Raw genomic sequence first — 15,126 nt, 5'->3', positions numbered from 1 at the left:
AGTTATTGTGGAAAAACTTTGACTTTTTACGTCACATCTGAGACTTCACAACACCGCTCCCGGATGGGCTCGAACCACAAACCTTTTGAATAACAGCTGAACGCTCTAACCATTGCGCCACGGAAGACCAAAAATTTAATGTTCGTCAGTTATTTTTAAAAAACTCTGAATTTTACGTTACATCTAAGACCTCACAACACCGCTCCCGGGTGGGCTCGAACCACCAACCTTTCGGTTAACAGCCGAACGCGCTAACCATTGCGCCACGGAAGCCCAAAAATTAAATGGTCGTCGGGTATTGTGGAAACACTTTGGCTTTTTACGTTACATGTGAGAGCTCACAACACCGCTCCCGGGTGGGCTCGAACCACCAACCTTTCGGTTAACAGCCGAACGCGCTAACCATTGCGCCACAGAAGCCCAAAGATTAAATGTTCGTCAGGTATTTTTAAAAAACTCTGAATTTTACGTTACATCTAAGACCTCACAACACCGCTCCCGGATGGGCTCGAACCACCAACCTTTCGGTTAACAGCCGACGGCGTTAACCATTGCGCAACGGAAGCCCAAAGATTAAATGTCGGTCAGGTATTGTGGGAAAACTTTGGATTTTTACGTTACATGTGAGATCTCACAACACCGCTCCCGGGTGGGCTCGAACCACCAACCTTTCGGTTAACAGCCGAACGCGCTAACCATTGCGCCACAGAAGCCCAAAGATTAAATGTTCGTCAGGTATTGTGGAAAATTTTTGACTTTTTTCGTCACATCTGAGACTTCACAACACCGCTCCCGGATGGGCTCGAACCACAAACCTTTTGAATAACAGCTGAACGCTCTAACCATTGCGCCACGGAAGACCAAAAATTTAATGTTCGTCAGTTATTTTTAAAAAACTCTGAATTTTACGTTACATCTAAGACCTCACAACACCGCTCCCGGATGGGCTCGAACCACCAACCTTTCGGCTAACAGCCGACGGCGTTAACCATTGTGCAACGGAAGCCCAAAGATTAAATGTTCGTCAGGTATTGTGGAAAAATTTTGACTTTTTACGTCACATCTGAGATCTCACAACACCGCTCCCGGGTGGGCTCGAACCACCAACCTTTCGGTTAACAGCCGAACGCGCTAACCATTGCGCCACAGAAGCCCAAAGATTAAATGTTCGTCAGGTATTTTTAAAAAACTCTGAATTTTACGTTACATCTAAGACCTCACAACACCGCTCCCGGATGGGCCCGAACCACCAACCTTTCGGTTAACAGCCGACGGCGTTAACCATTGCGCAACGGAAGCCCAAAGATTAAATGTCGGTCAGGTATTGTGGGAAAACTTTGGATTTTTACGTTACATGTGAGATCTCACAACACCGCTCCCGGGTGGGCTCGAACCACCAACCTTTCGGTTAACAGCCGAACGCGCTAACCATTGCGCCACAGAAGCCCAAAGATTAAATGTTCGTCAGGTATTGTGGAAAAACTTTGACTTTTTACGTCACATCTGAGACTTCACAACACCGCTCCCGGATGGGCTCGAACCACAAACCTTTTGAATAACAGCTGAACGCTCTAACCATTGCGCCACGGAAGACCAAAAATTTAATGTTCGTCAGTTATTTTTAAAAAACTCTGAATTTTACGTTACATCTAAGACCTCACAACACCGCTCCCGGATGGGCTCGAACCACCAACCTTTCGGCTAACAGCCGACGGCGTTAACCATTGTGCAACGGAAGCCCAAAGATTAAATGTTCGTCAGGTATTGTGGAAAAATTTTGACTTTTTACGTCACATCTGAGACTTCACAACACCGCTCCCGGATGGGCTCGAACCACAAACCTTTTGAATAACAGCTGAACGCTCTAACCATTGCGCCACGGAAGACCAAAAATTTAATGTTCGTCAGTTATTTTTAAAAAACTCTGAATTTTACGTTTCATCTAAGACCTCACAACACCGCTCCCGGATGGGCTCGAACCACCAACCTTTCGGCTAACAGCCGAGGGCGTTAACCATTGTGCAACGGAAGCCCAAAGATTAAATGTTCGTCAGGTATTGTGGAAAAACTTTGACTTTTCACGTCACATCTGAGACTTCACAACACCGCTCCCGGATGGGCTCGAACCACAAACCTTTTGAATAACAGCTGAACGCTCTAAACATTGCGCCACGGAAGCCCAAAAATTAAATGTTCGTCAGTTATTTTTAAAAAAACTCTGAATTTTACGTTACATCTAAGACCTCACAACAGCGCTCCCGGATGGGCTCGAGCCACAAACCTTTCGGTTAACAGCCGACGGCGTTAACCATTGCGCAACGGAAGCCCAAAGATTAAATGTTCGTCAGGTATTGTGGAAAAACTTTGACTTTTTACGTCACATCTGAGACTTCACAACACCGCTCCCGGATGGGCTCGAACCACAAACCTTTTGAATAACAGCTGAACGCTCTAACCATTGCGCCACGGAAGACCAAAAATTAAATGTTCGTCAGTTATTTTTAAAAAACTCTGAATTTTACGTTACATCTAAGACCTCACAACACCACTCCCGGATGGGCTGGAACCACCAACCTTTCGGTTAACAGCCGACGGCGTTAACCATTGTGCAACGGAAGCCCAAAGATTAAATGTTCGTCAGGTATTGTGGAAAAACTTTGACTTTTTACCTCATATCTGAGACTTCACAACACCGCTCCCGGATGGGCTCGAACCACAAACCTTTTGAATAACAGCTGAACGCTCTAAACATTGCGCCACGGAAGCCCAAAAATTAAATGTTCGTCAGTTATTTTTAAAAAACTCTGAATTTTACGTTACATCTAAGACCTCACAACACCGCTCCCGGGTTAGCTCGAACCACCAACCTTTCGGTTAACAGCCGAACGCGCTAACCATTGCTTCACGGAAGCCCAAAAATTAAATGTTCGTCAGGTATTGTGGAAAAACTTTGACTTTTTACGTCACATCTGAGACTTCACAACACCGCTCCCGGATGGGCTCGAACCACAAACCTTTTGAATAACAGCTGAACGCTCTAACCATTGCGCCACGGAAGACCAAAAATTTAATGTTCGTCAGTTATTTTTAAAAAACTCTGAATTTTACGTTTCATCTAAGACCTCACAACACCGCTCCCGGATGGGCTCGAACCACCAACCTTTCGGCTAACAGCCGAGGGCGTTAACCATTGTGCAACGGAAGCCCAAAGATTAAATGTTCGTCAGGTATTGTGGAAAAACTTTGACTTTTCACGTCACATCTGAGACTTCACAACACCGCTCCCGGATGGGCTCGAACCACAAACCTTTTGAATAACAGCTGAACGCTCTAAACATTGCGCCACGGAAGCCCAAAAATTAAATGTTCGTCAGTTATTTTTAAAAAAACTCTGAATTTTACGTTACATCTAAGACCTCACAACAGCGCTCCCGGATGGGCTCGAGCCACAAACCTTTCGGTTAACAGCCGACGGCGTTAACCATTGCGCAACGGAAGCCCAAAGATTAAATGTTCGTCAGGTATTGTGGAAAAACTTTGACTTTTTACGTCACATCTGAGACTTCACAACACCGCTCCCGGATGGGCTCGAACCACAAACCTTTTGAATAACAGCTGAACGCTCTAACCATTGCGCCACGGAAGACCAAAAATTAAATGTTCGTCAGTTATTTTTAAAAAACTCTGAATTTTACGTTACATCTAAGACCTCACAACACCACTCCCGGATGGGCTGGAACCACCAACCTTTCGGTTAACAGCCGACGGCGTTAACCATTGTGCAACGGAAGCCCAAAGATTAAATGTTCGTCAGGTATTGTGGAAAAACTTTGACTTTTTACCTCATATCTGAGACTTCACAACACCGCTCCCGGATGGGCTCGAACCACAAACCTTTTGAATAACAGCTGAACGCTCTAAACATTGCGCCACGGAAGCCCAAAAATTAAATGTTCGTCAGTTATTTTTAAAAAACTCTGAATTTTACGTTACATCTAAGACCTCACAACACCGCTCCCGGGTTAGCTCGAACCACCAACCTTTCGGTTAACAGCCGAACGCGCTAACCATTGCTTCACGGAAGCCCAAAAATTAAATGTTCGTCAGGTATTGTGGAAAAACTTTGACTTTTTACGTCACATCTGAGACTTTACAACACCGCTCCCGGATGGGCTCGAACCACAAACCTTTTGAATAACAGCTGAACGCTCTAACCATTGCGCCACGGAAGACCAAAAATTTAATGTTCGTCAGTTATTTTTAAAAAACTCTGAATTTTACGTTTCATCTAAGACCTCACAACACCGCTCCCGGATGGGCTCGAACCACCAACCTTTCGGCTAACAGCCGAGGGCGTTAACCATTGTGCAACGGAAGCCCAAAGATTAAATGTTCGTCAGGTATTGTGGAAAAACTTTGGATTTTTACGTTACATGTGAGATCTCACAACACCGCTCCCGGGTGGGCTCGAACCACCAACCTTTCGGTTAACAGCCGAACGCGTCAACCATTGCGCCACGGAAGCCCAAAGAATAAAGGTTCGTCAGTTATTGTGGAAAAACTTTGACTTTTTACGTCACATCTGAGACTTCACAACACCGCTCCCGGATGGGCTCGAACCACAAACCTTTTGAATAACAGCTGAACGCTCTATCCATTGCGCCACGGAAGACCAAAAATTTAATGTTCGTCAGTTATTTTTAAAAAACTCTGAATTTTACGTTACATCTAAGACCTCACAACACCGCTCCCGGGTGGGCTCGAACCACCAACCTTTCGGTTAACAGCCGAACGCGCTAACCATTGCGCCACAGAAGCCCAAAGATTAAATGTTCGTCAGGTATTGTGGAAAAACTTTGACTTTTTACGTCACATCTGAGACTTCACAACACCGCTCCCGGATGGGCTCGAACCACAAACCTTTTGAATAACAGCTGAACGCTCTAACCATTGCGCCACGGAAGACCAAAAATTAAATGTTCGTCAGTTATTTTTAAAAAACTCTGAATTTTACGTTACATCTAAGACCTCACAACACCGCTCCCGGGTGGGCTCGAACCACCAACCTTTCGGTTAACAGCCGAACGCGCTAACCATTGCGCCACGGAAGCCCAAAAATTAAATGGTCGTCGGGTATTGTGGAAACACTTTGGCTTTTTACGTTACATGTGAGAGCTCACAACACCGCTCCCGGGTGGGCTCGAACCACCAACCTTTCGGTTAACAGCCGAACGCGTCAACCATTGCGCCACGGAAGCCCAAAGAATAAAGGTTCGTCAGTTATTGTGGAAAAACTTTGACTTTTTACGTCACATCTGAGACTTCACAACACCGCTCCCGGATGGGCTCGAACCACAAACCTTTTGAATAACAGCTGAACGCTCTAACCATTGCGCCACGGAAGACCAAAAATTTAATGTTCGTCAGTTATTTTTAAAAAACTCTGAATTTTACGTTACATCTAAGACCTCACAACACCGCTCCCGGGTGGGCTCGAACCACCAACCTTTCGGTTAACAGCCGAACGCGCTAACCATTGCGCCACGGAAGCCCAAAAATTAAATGGTCGTCGGGTATTGTGGAAACACTTTGGCTTTTTACGTTACATGTGAGAGCTCACAACACCGCTCCCGGGTGGGCTCGAACCACCAACCTTTCGGTTAACAGCCGAACGCGCTAACCATTGCGCCACAGAAGCCCAAAGATTAAATGTTCGTCAGGTATTTTTAAAAAACTCTGAATTTTACGTTACATCTAAGACCTCACAACACCGCTCCCGGATGGGCTCGAACCACCAACCTTTCGGTTAACAGCCGACGGCGTTAACCATTGCGCAACGGAAGCCCAAAGATTAAATGTCGGTCAGGTATTGTGGGAAAACTTTGGATTTTTACGTTACATGTGAGATCTCACAACACCGCTCCCGGGTGGGCTCGAACCACCAACCTTTCGGTTAACAGCCGAACGCGCTAACCATTGCGCCACAGAAGCCCAAAGATTAAATGTTCGTCAGGTATTGTGGAAAATTTTTGACTTTTTTCGTCACATCTGAGACTTCACAACACCGCTCCCGGATGGGCTCGAACCACAAACCTTTTGAATAACAGCTGAACGCTCTAACCATTGCGCCACGGAAGACCAAAAATTTAATGTTCGTCAGTTATTTTTAAAAAACTCTGAATTTTACGTTACATCTAAGACCTCACAACACCGCTCCCGGATGGGCTCGAACCACCAACCTTTCGGCTAACAGCCGACGGCGTTAACCATTGTGCAACGGAAGCCCAAAGATTAAATGTTCGTCAGGTATTGTGGAAAAATTTTGACTTTTTACGTCACATCTGAGATCTCACAACACCGCTCCCGGGTGGGCTCGAACCACCAACCTTTCGGTTAACAGCCGAACGCGTCAACCATTGCGCCACGGAAGCCCAAAGAATAAAGGTTCGTCAGTTATTGTGGAAAAACTTTGACTTTTTACGTCACATCTGAGACTTCACAACACCGCTCCCGGATGGGCTCGAACCACAAACCTTTTGAATAACAGCTGAACGCTCTAACCATTGCGCCACGGAAGACCAAAAATTTAATGTTCGTCAGTTATTTTTAAAAAACTCTGAATTTTACGTTACATCTAAGACCTCACAACACCGCTCCCGGGTGGGCTCGAACCACCAACCTTTCGGTTAACAGCCGAACGCGCTAACCATTGCGCCACAGAAGCCCAAAGATTAAATGTTCGTCAGGTATTGTGGAAAAACTTTGACTTTTTACGTCACATCTGAGACTTCACAACACCGCTCCCGGATGGGCTCGAACCACAAACCTTTTGAATAACAGCTGAACGCTCTAACCATTGCGCCACGGAAGACCAAAAATTAAATGTTCGTCAGTTATTTTTAAAAAACTCTGAATTTTACGTTACATCTAAGACCTCACAACACCGCTCCCGGGTGGGCTCGAACCACCAACCTTTCGGTTAACAGCCGAACGCGCTAACCATTGCGCCACGGAAGCCCAAAAATTAAATGGTCGTCGGGTATTGTGGAAACACTTTGGCTTTTTACGTTACATGTGAGAGCTCACAACACCGCTCCCGGGTGGGCTCGAACCACCAACCTTTCGGTTAACAGCCGACGGCGTTAACCATTGCGCAACGGAAGCCCAAAGATTAAATGTTCGTCAGGTATTGTGGAAAAACTTTGGATTTTTACGTTACATGTGAGATCTCACAACACCGCTCCCGGGTGGGCTCGAACCACCAACCTTTCGGTTAACAGCCGAACGCGCTAACCATTGCGCCACAGAAGCCCAAAGATTAAATGTTCGTCAGGTATTTTTAAAAAACTCTGAATTTTACGTTACATCTAAGACCTCACAACACCGCTCCCGGATGGGCTCGAACCACCAACCTTTCGGTTAACAGCCGACGGCGTTAACCATTGCGCAACGGAAGCCCAAAGATTAAATGTCGGTCAGGTATTGTGGGAAAACTTTGGATTTTTACGTTACATGTGAGATCTCACAACACCGCTCCCGGGTGGGCTCGAACCACCAACCTTTCGGTTAACAGCCGAACGCGCTAACCATTGCGCCACAGAAGCCCAAAGATTAAATGTTCGTCAGGTATTGTGGAAAAACTTTGACTTTTTACGTCACATCTGAGACTTCACAACACCGCTCCCGGATGGGCTCGAACCACAAACCTTTTGAATAACAGCTGAACGCTCTAACCATTGCGCCACGGAAGACCAAAAATTTAATGTTCGTCAGTTATTTTTAAAAAACTCTGAATTTTACGTTACATCTAAGACCTCACAACACCGCTCCCGGATGGGCTCGAACCACCAACCTTTCGGCTAACAGCCGACGGCGTTAACCATTGTGCAACGGAAGCCCAAAGATTAAATGTTCGTCAGGTATTGTGGAAAAATTTTGACTTTTTACGTCACATCTGAGACTTCACAACACCGCTCCCGGATGGGCTCGAACCACAAACCTTTTGAATAACAGCTGAACGCTCTAACCATTGCGCCACGGAAGACCAAAAATTAAATGTTCGTCAGTTATTTTTAAAAAACTCTGAATTTTACGTTACATCTAAGACCTCACAACACCGCTCCCGGGTGGGCTCGAACCACCAACCTTTCGGTTAACAGCCGAACGCGCTAACCATTGCGCCACGGAAGCCCAAAAATTAAATGGTCGTCGGGTATTGTGGAAACACTTTGGCTTTTTACGTTACATGTGAGAGCTCACAACACCGCTCCCGGGTGGGCTCGAACCACCAACCTTTCGGTTAACAGCCGACGGCGTTAACCATTGCGCAACGGAAGCCCAAAGATTAAATGTTCGTCAGGTATTGTGGAAAAACTTTGGATTTTTACGTTACATGTGAGATCTCACAACACCGCTCCCGGGTGGGCTCGAACCACCAACCTTTCGGTTAACAGCCGAACGCGCTAACCATTGCGCCACAGAAGCCCAAAGATTAAATGTTCGTCAGGTATTTTTAAAAAACTCTGAATTTTACGTTACATCTAAGACCTCACAACACCGCTCCCGGATGGGCCCGAACCACCAACCTTTCGGTTAACAGCCGACGGCGTTAACCATTGCGCAACGGAAGCCCAAAGATTAAATGTCGGTCAGGTATTGTGGGAAAACTTTGGATTTTTACGTTACATGTGAGATCTCACAACACCGCTCCCGGGTGGGCTCGAACCACCAACCTTTCGGTTAACAGCCGAACGCGCTAACCATTGCGCCACAGAAGCCCAAAGATTAAATGTTCGTCAGGTATTGTGGAAAAACTTTGACTTTTTACGTCACATCTGAGACTTCACAACACCGCTCCCGGATGGGCTCGAACCACAAACCTTTTGAATAACAGCTGAACGCTCTAACCATTGCGCCACGGAAGACCAAAAATTTAGTGTTCGTCAGTTATTTTTAAAAAACTCTGAATTTTACGTTACATCTAAGACCTCACAACACCGCTCCCGGATGGGCTCGAACCACCAACCTTTCGGCTAACAGCCGACGGCGTTAACCATTGTGCAACGGAAGCCCAAAGATTAAATGTTCGTCAGGTATTGTGGAAAAATTTTGACTTTTTACGTCACATCTGAGACTTCACAACACCGCTCCCGGATGGGCTCGAACCACAAACCTTTTGAATAACAGCTGAACGCTCTAACCATTGCGCCACGGAAGACCAAAAATTTAATGTTCGTCAGTTATTTTTAAAAAACTCTGAATTTTACGTTTCATCTAAGACCTCACAACACCGCTCCCGGATGGGCTCGAACCACCAACCTTTCGGCTAACAGCCGAGGGCGTTAACCATTGTGCAACGGAAGCCCAAAGATTAAATGTTCGTCAGGTATTGTGGAAAAACTTTGACTTTTCACGTCACATCTGAGACTTCACAACACCGCTCCCGGATGGGCTCGAACCACAAACCTTTTGAATAACAGCTGAACGCTCTAAACATTGCGCCACGGAAGCCCAAAAATTAAATGTTCGTCAGTTATTTTTAAAAAAACTCTGAATTTTACGTTACATCTAAGACCTCACAACAGCGCTCCCGGATGGGCTCGAGCCACAAACCTTTCGGTTAACAGCCGACGGCGTTAACCATTGCGCAACGGAAGCCCAAAGATTAAATGTTCGTCAGGTATTGTGGAAAAACTTTGACTTTTTACGTCACATCTGAGACTTCACAACACCGCTCCCGGATGGGCTCGAACCACAAACCTTTTGAATAACAGCTGAACGCTCTAACCATTGCGCCACGGAAGACCAAAAATTAAATGTTCGTCAGTTATTTTTAAAAAACTCTGAATTTTACGTTACATCTAAGACCTCACAACACCACTCCCGGATGGGCTGGAACCACCAACCTTTCGGTTAACAGCCGACGGCGTTAACCATTGTGCAACGGAAGCCCAAAGATTAAATGTTCGTCAGGTATTGTGGAAAAACTTTGACTTTTTACCTCATATCTGAGACTTCACAACACCGCTCCCGGATGGGCTCGAACCACAAACCTTTTGAATAACAGCTGAACGCTCTAAACATTGCGCCACGGAAGCCCAAAAATTAAATGTTCGTCAGTTATTTTTAAAAAACTCTGAATTTTACGTTACATCTAAGACCTCACAACACCGCTCCCGGGTTAGCTCGAACCACCAACCTTTCGGTTAACAGCCGAACGCGCTAACCATTGCTTCACGGAAGCCCAAAAATTAAATGTTCGTCAGGTATTGTGGAAAAACTTTGACTTTTTACGTCACATCTGAGACTTCACAACACCGCTCCCGGATGGGCTCGAACCACAAACCTTTTGAATAACAGCTGAACGCTCTAACCATTGCGCCACGGAAGACCAAAAATTTAATGTTCGTCAGTTATTTTTAAAAAACTCTGAATTTTACGTTTCATCTAAGACCTCACAACACCGCTCCCGGATGGGCTCGAACCACCAACCTTTCGGCTAACAGCCGAGGGCGTTAACCATTGTGCAACGGAAGCCCAAAGATTAAATGTTCGTCAGGTATTGTGGAAAAACTTTGACTTTTCACGTCACATCTGAGACTTCACAACACCGCTCCCGGATGGGCTCGAACCACAAACCTTTTGAATAACAGCTGAACGCTCTAAACATTGCGCCACGGAAGCCCAAAAATTAAATGTTCGTCAGTTATTTTTAAAAAAACTCTGAATTTTACGTTACATCTAAGACCTCACAACAGCGCTCCCGGATGGGCTCGAGCCACAAACCTTTCGGTTAACAGCCGACGGCGTTAACCATTGCGCAACGGAAGCCCAAAGATTAAATGTTCGTCAGGTATTGTGGAAAAACTTTGACTTTTTACGTCACATCTGAGACTTCACAACACCGCTCCCGGATGGGCTCGAACCACAAACCTTTTGAATAACAGCTGAACGCTCTAACCATTGCGCCACGGAAGACCAAAAATTAAATGTTCGTCAGTTATTTTTAAAAAACTCTGAATTTTACGTTACATCTAAGACCTCACAACACCACTCCCGGATGGGCTGGAACCACCAACCTTTCGGTTAACAGCCGACGGCGTTAACCATTGTGCAACGGAAGCCCAAAGATTAAATGTTCGTCAGGTATTGTGGAAAAACTTTGACTTTTTACCTCATATCTGAGACTTCACAACACCGCTCCCGGATGGGCTCGAACCACAAACCTTTTGAATAACAGCTGAACGCTCTAAACATTGCGCCACGGAAGCCCAAAAATTAAATGTTCGTCAGTTATTTTTAAAAAACTCTGAATTTTACGTTACATCTAAGACCTCACAACACCGCTCCCGGGTTAGCTCGAACCACCAACCTTTCGGTTAACAGCCGAACGCGCTAACCATTGCTTCACGGAAGCCCAAAAATTAAATGTTCGTCAGGTATTGTGGAAAAACTTTGACTTTTTACGTCACATCTGAGACTTTACAACACCGCTCCCGGATGGGCTCGAACCACAAACCTTTTGAATAACAGCTGAACGCTCTAACCATTGCGCCACGGAAGACCAAAAATTTAATGTTCGTCAGTTATTTTTAAAAAACTCTGAATTTTACGTTTCATCTAAGACCTCACAACACCGCTCCCGGATGGGCTCGAACCACCAACCTTTCGGCTAACAGCCGAGGGCGTTAACCATTGTGCAACGGAAGCCCAAAGATTAAATGTTCGTCAGGTATTGTGGAAAAACTTTGACTTTTCACGTCACATCTGAGACTTCACAACACCGCTCCCGGATGGGCTCGAACCACAAACCTTTTGAATAACAGCTGAACGCTCTAAACATTGCGCCACGGAAGCCCAAAAATTAAATGTTCGTCAGTTATTTTTAAAAAAACTCTGAATTTTACGTTACATCTAAGACCTCACAACAGCGCTCCCGGATGGGCTCGAGCCACAAACCTTTCGGTTAACAGCCGACGGCGTTAACCATTGCGCAACGGAAGCCCAAAGATTAAATGTTCGTCAGGTATTGTGGAAAAACTTTGACTTTTTACGTCACATCTGAGACTTCACAACACCGCTCCCGGATGGGCTCGAACCACAAACCTTTTGAATAACAGCTGAACGCTCTAACCATTGCGCCACGGAAGACCAAAAATTAAATGTTCGTCAGTTATTTTTAAAAAACTCTGAATTTTACGTTACATCTAAGACCTCACAACACCACTCCCGGATGGGCTGGAACCACCAACCTTTCGGTTAACAGCCGACGGCGTTAACCATTGTGCAACGGAAGCCCAAAGATTAAATGTTCGTCAGGTATTGTGGAAAAACTTTGACTTTTTACCTCATATCTGAGACTTCACAACACCGCTCCCGGATGGGCTCGAACCACAAACCTTTTGAATAACAGCTGAACGCTCTAAACATTGCGCCACGGAAGCCCAAAAATTAAATGTTCGTCAGTTATTTTTAAAAAACTCTGAATTTTACGTTACATCTAAGACCTCACAACACCGCTCCCGGGTTAGCTCGAACCACCAACCTTTCGGTTAACAGCCGAACGCGCTAACCATTGCTTCACGGAAGCCCAAAAATTAAATGTTCGTCAGGTATTGTGGAAAAACTTTGACTTTTTACGTCACATCTGAGACTTTACAACACCGCTCCCGGATGGGCTCGAACCACAAACCTTTTGAATAACAGCTGAACGCTCTAACCATTGCGCCACGGAAGACCAAAAATTTAATGTTCGTCAGTTATTTTTAAAAAACTCTGAATTTTACGTTTCATCTAAGACCTCACAACACCGCTCCCGGATGGGCTCGAACCACCAACCTTTCGGCTAACAGCCGAGGGCGTTAACCATTGTGCAACGGAAGCCCAAAGATTAAATGTTCGTCAGGTATTGTGGAAAAACTTTGACTTTTCACGTCACATCTGAGACTTCACAACACCGCTCCCGGATGGGCTCGAACCACAAACCTTTTGAATAACAGCTGAACGCTCTAAACATTGCGCCACGGAAGCCCAAAAATTAAATGTTCGTCAGTTATTTTTAAAAAAACTCTGAATTTTACGTTACATCTAAGACCTCACAACAGCGCTCCCGGATGGGCTCGAGCCACAAACCTTTCGGTTAACAGCCGACGGCGTTAACCATTGCGCAACGGAAGCCCAAAGATTAAATGTTCGTCAGGTATTGTGGAAAAACTTTGACTTTTTACGTCACATCTGAGACTTCACAACACCGCTCCCGGATGGGCTCGAACCACAAACCTTTTGAATAACAGCTGAACGCTCTAACCATTGCGCCACGGAAGACCAAAAATTAAATGTTCGTCAGTTATTTTTAAAAAACTCTGAATTTTACGTTACATCTAAGACCTCACAACACCACTCCCGGATGGGCTGGAACCACCAACCTTTCGGTTAACAGCCGACGGCGTTAACCATTGTGCAACGGAAGCCCAAAGATTAAATGTTCGTCAGGTATTGTGGAAAAACTTTGACTTTTTACCTCATATCTGAGACTTCACAACACCGCTCCCGGATGGGCTCGAACCACAAACCTTTTGAATAACAGCTGAACGCTCTAAACATTGCGCCACGGAAGCCCAAAAATTAAATGTTCGTCAGTTATTTTTAAAAAACTCTGAATTTTACGTTACATCTAAGACCTCACAACACCGCTCCCGGGTTAGCTCGAACCACCAACCTTTCGGTTAACAGCCGAACGCGCTAACCATTGCTTCACGGAAGCCCAAAAATTAAATGTTCGTCAGGTATTGTGGAAAAACTTTGACTTTTTACGTCACATCTGAGACTTCACAACACCGCTCCCGGATGGGCTCGAACCACAAACCTTTTGAATAACAGCTGAACGCTCTAAACATTGCGCCACGGAAGCCCAAAAATTAAATGTTCGTCAGTTATTTTTAAAAAACTCTGAATTTTACGTTACATCTAAGACCTCACAACACCGCTCCCGGATGGGCTCGAACCACCAACCTTTCGGTTAACAGCCGACGGCGTTAACCATTGCGCAACGGAAGCCCAAAGATTAAATGTTCGTCAGGTATTGTGGAAAAACTTTGGATTTTTACGTTACATGTGAGATCTCACAACACCGCTCCTGGGTGGGCTCGAACCACCAACCTTTCGGTTAACAGCCGAACGCGCTAACCATTGCGCCACGGAAGCCCAAAGATTAAATGTTCGTCAGGTATTGTGGAAAAACTTTGACTTTTTACGTCACATCTGAGACTTCACAACACCGCTCCCGGATGGGCTCGAACCACAAACCTTTTGAATAACAGCTGAACGCTCTAAACATTGCGCCACGGAAGCCCAAAAATTAAATGTTCGTCAGTTATTTTTAAAAAACTCTGAATTTTACGTTACATCTAAGACCTCACAACACCGCTCCCGGATGGGCTCGAACCACCAACCTTTCAGTTAACAGCCGACGGCGTTAACCATTGTGCAACGGAAGCCCAAAGATTAAATGTTCGTCAGGTATTGTGGAAAAACTTTGACTTTTTACGTCACATCTGAGACTTCACAACACCGCTCCCGGATGGGCTCGAACCACAAACCTTTTGAATAACAGCTGAACGCTCTAAACATTGCGCCAATGAAGCCCAAAAATTAAATGTTCGTCAGTTATTTTTAAAAAACTCTGAGTTTTACGTTACATCTAAGACCTCACAACACCGCTCCCGGGTGGGCTCGAACCACCAACCTTTCGGTTGACAGCCGAACGCGCTAACCATTGCTTCAAGGAAGCCCAAAGATTAAATGTTCGTCAGGTATTGTGGAAAAACTTTGACTTTTTACGTCACATCTGAGACTTCACAACACCGCTCCCGGATGGGCTCGAACCACAAACCTTTTGAATAACAGCTGAACGCTCTAAACATTGCGCCACGGAAGCCTAAAAATTAAATGTTCGTCAGTTATTTTTAAAAAACTCTGAATTTTACGTTACATCTAAGACCTCACAACACCGCTCCCGGATGGGCTCGAACCACCAACCTTTCGGTTAACAGCCGACGGCGTTAACCATTGTGCAACGGAAGCCCAAAGATTAAATGTTCGTCAGGTATTGTGGAAAAACTTTGACTT

General features: G+C 45.3%; 5 non-coding genes across 5 annotated transcripts; all 5 read right to left on the bottom strand.

The window, feature by feature from the left end:
• Positions 1 to 200: 200 nt before the first annotated feature.
• Positions 201 to 273, bottom strand: TRNAN-GUU (transfer RNA asparagine (anticodon GUU)). The gene has a single exon. It is a non-coding gene; the product is annotated as a tRNA-Asn (tRNA).
• A 4,765-nt stretch (positions 274 to 5,038) lies between these two features.
• On the bottom strand, positions 5,039 to 5,111 carry TRNAN-GUU (transfer RNA asparagine (anticodon GUU)). Its single transcript has one exon. It is a non-coding gene; the product is annotated as a tRNA-Asn (tRNA).
• Positions 5,112 to 5,478: 367 nt separating this feature from the next.
• On the bottom strand, positions 5,479 to 5,551 carry TRNAN-GUU (transfer RNA asparagine (anticodon GUU)). Its single transcript has one exon. It is a non-coding gene; the product is annotated as a tRNA-Asn (tRNA).
• A 1,393-nt stretch (positions 5,552 to 6,944) lies between these two features.
• Positions 6,945 to 7,017, bottom strand: TRNAN-GUU (transfer RNA asparagine (anticodon GUU)). The gene has a single exon. It is a non-coding gene; the product is annotated as a tRNA-Asn (tRNA).
• Positions 7,018 to 8,117: 1,100 nt separating this feature from the next.
• TRNAN-GUU (transfer RNA asparagine (anticodon GUU)) lies at positions 8,118 to 8,190 on the bottom strand. Its single transcript has one exon. It is a non-coding gene; the product is annotated as a tRNA-Asn (tRNA).
• Between the last annotated feature and the right edge of the window lie 6,936 nt (positions 8,191 to 15,126).

Source organism: Phalangium opilio, unplaced genomic scaffold (assembly GCF_054372755.1).
Source record: "Phalangium opilio isolate 3A_F unplaced genomic scaffold, DU_Popi_V2 ptg000352l_1, whole genome shotgun sequence".
NCBI lineage: Eukaryota > Metazoa > Arthropoda > Arachnida > Opiliones > Phalangiidae > Phalangium > Phalangium opilio.
Note: the sequence above shows the minus strand (reverse complement) of the source record. Positions and strands in the feature narration are given on the sequence as shown.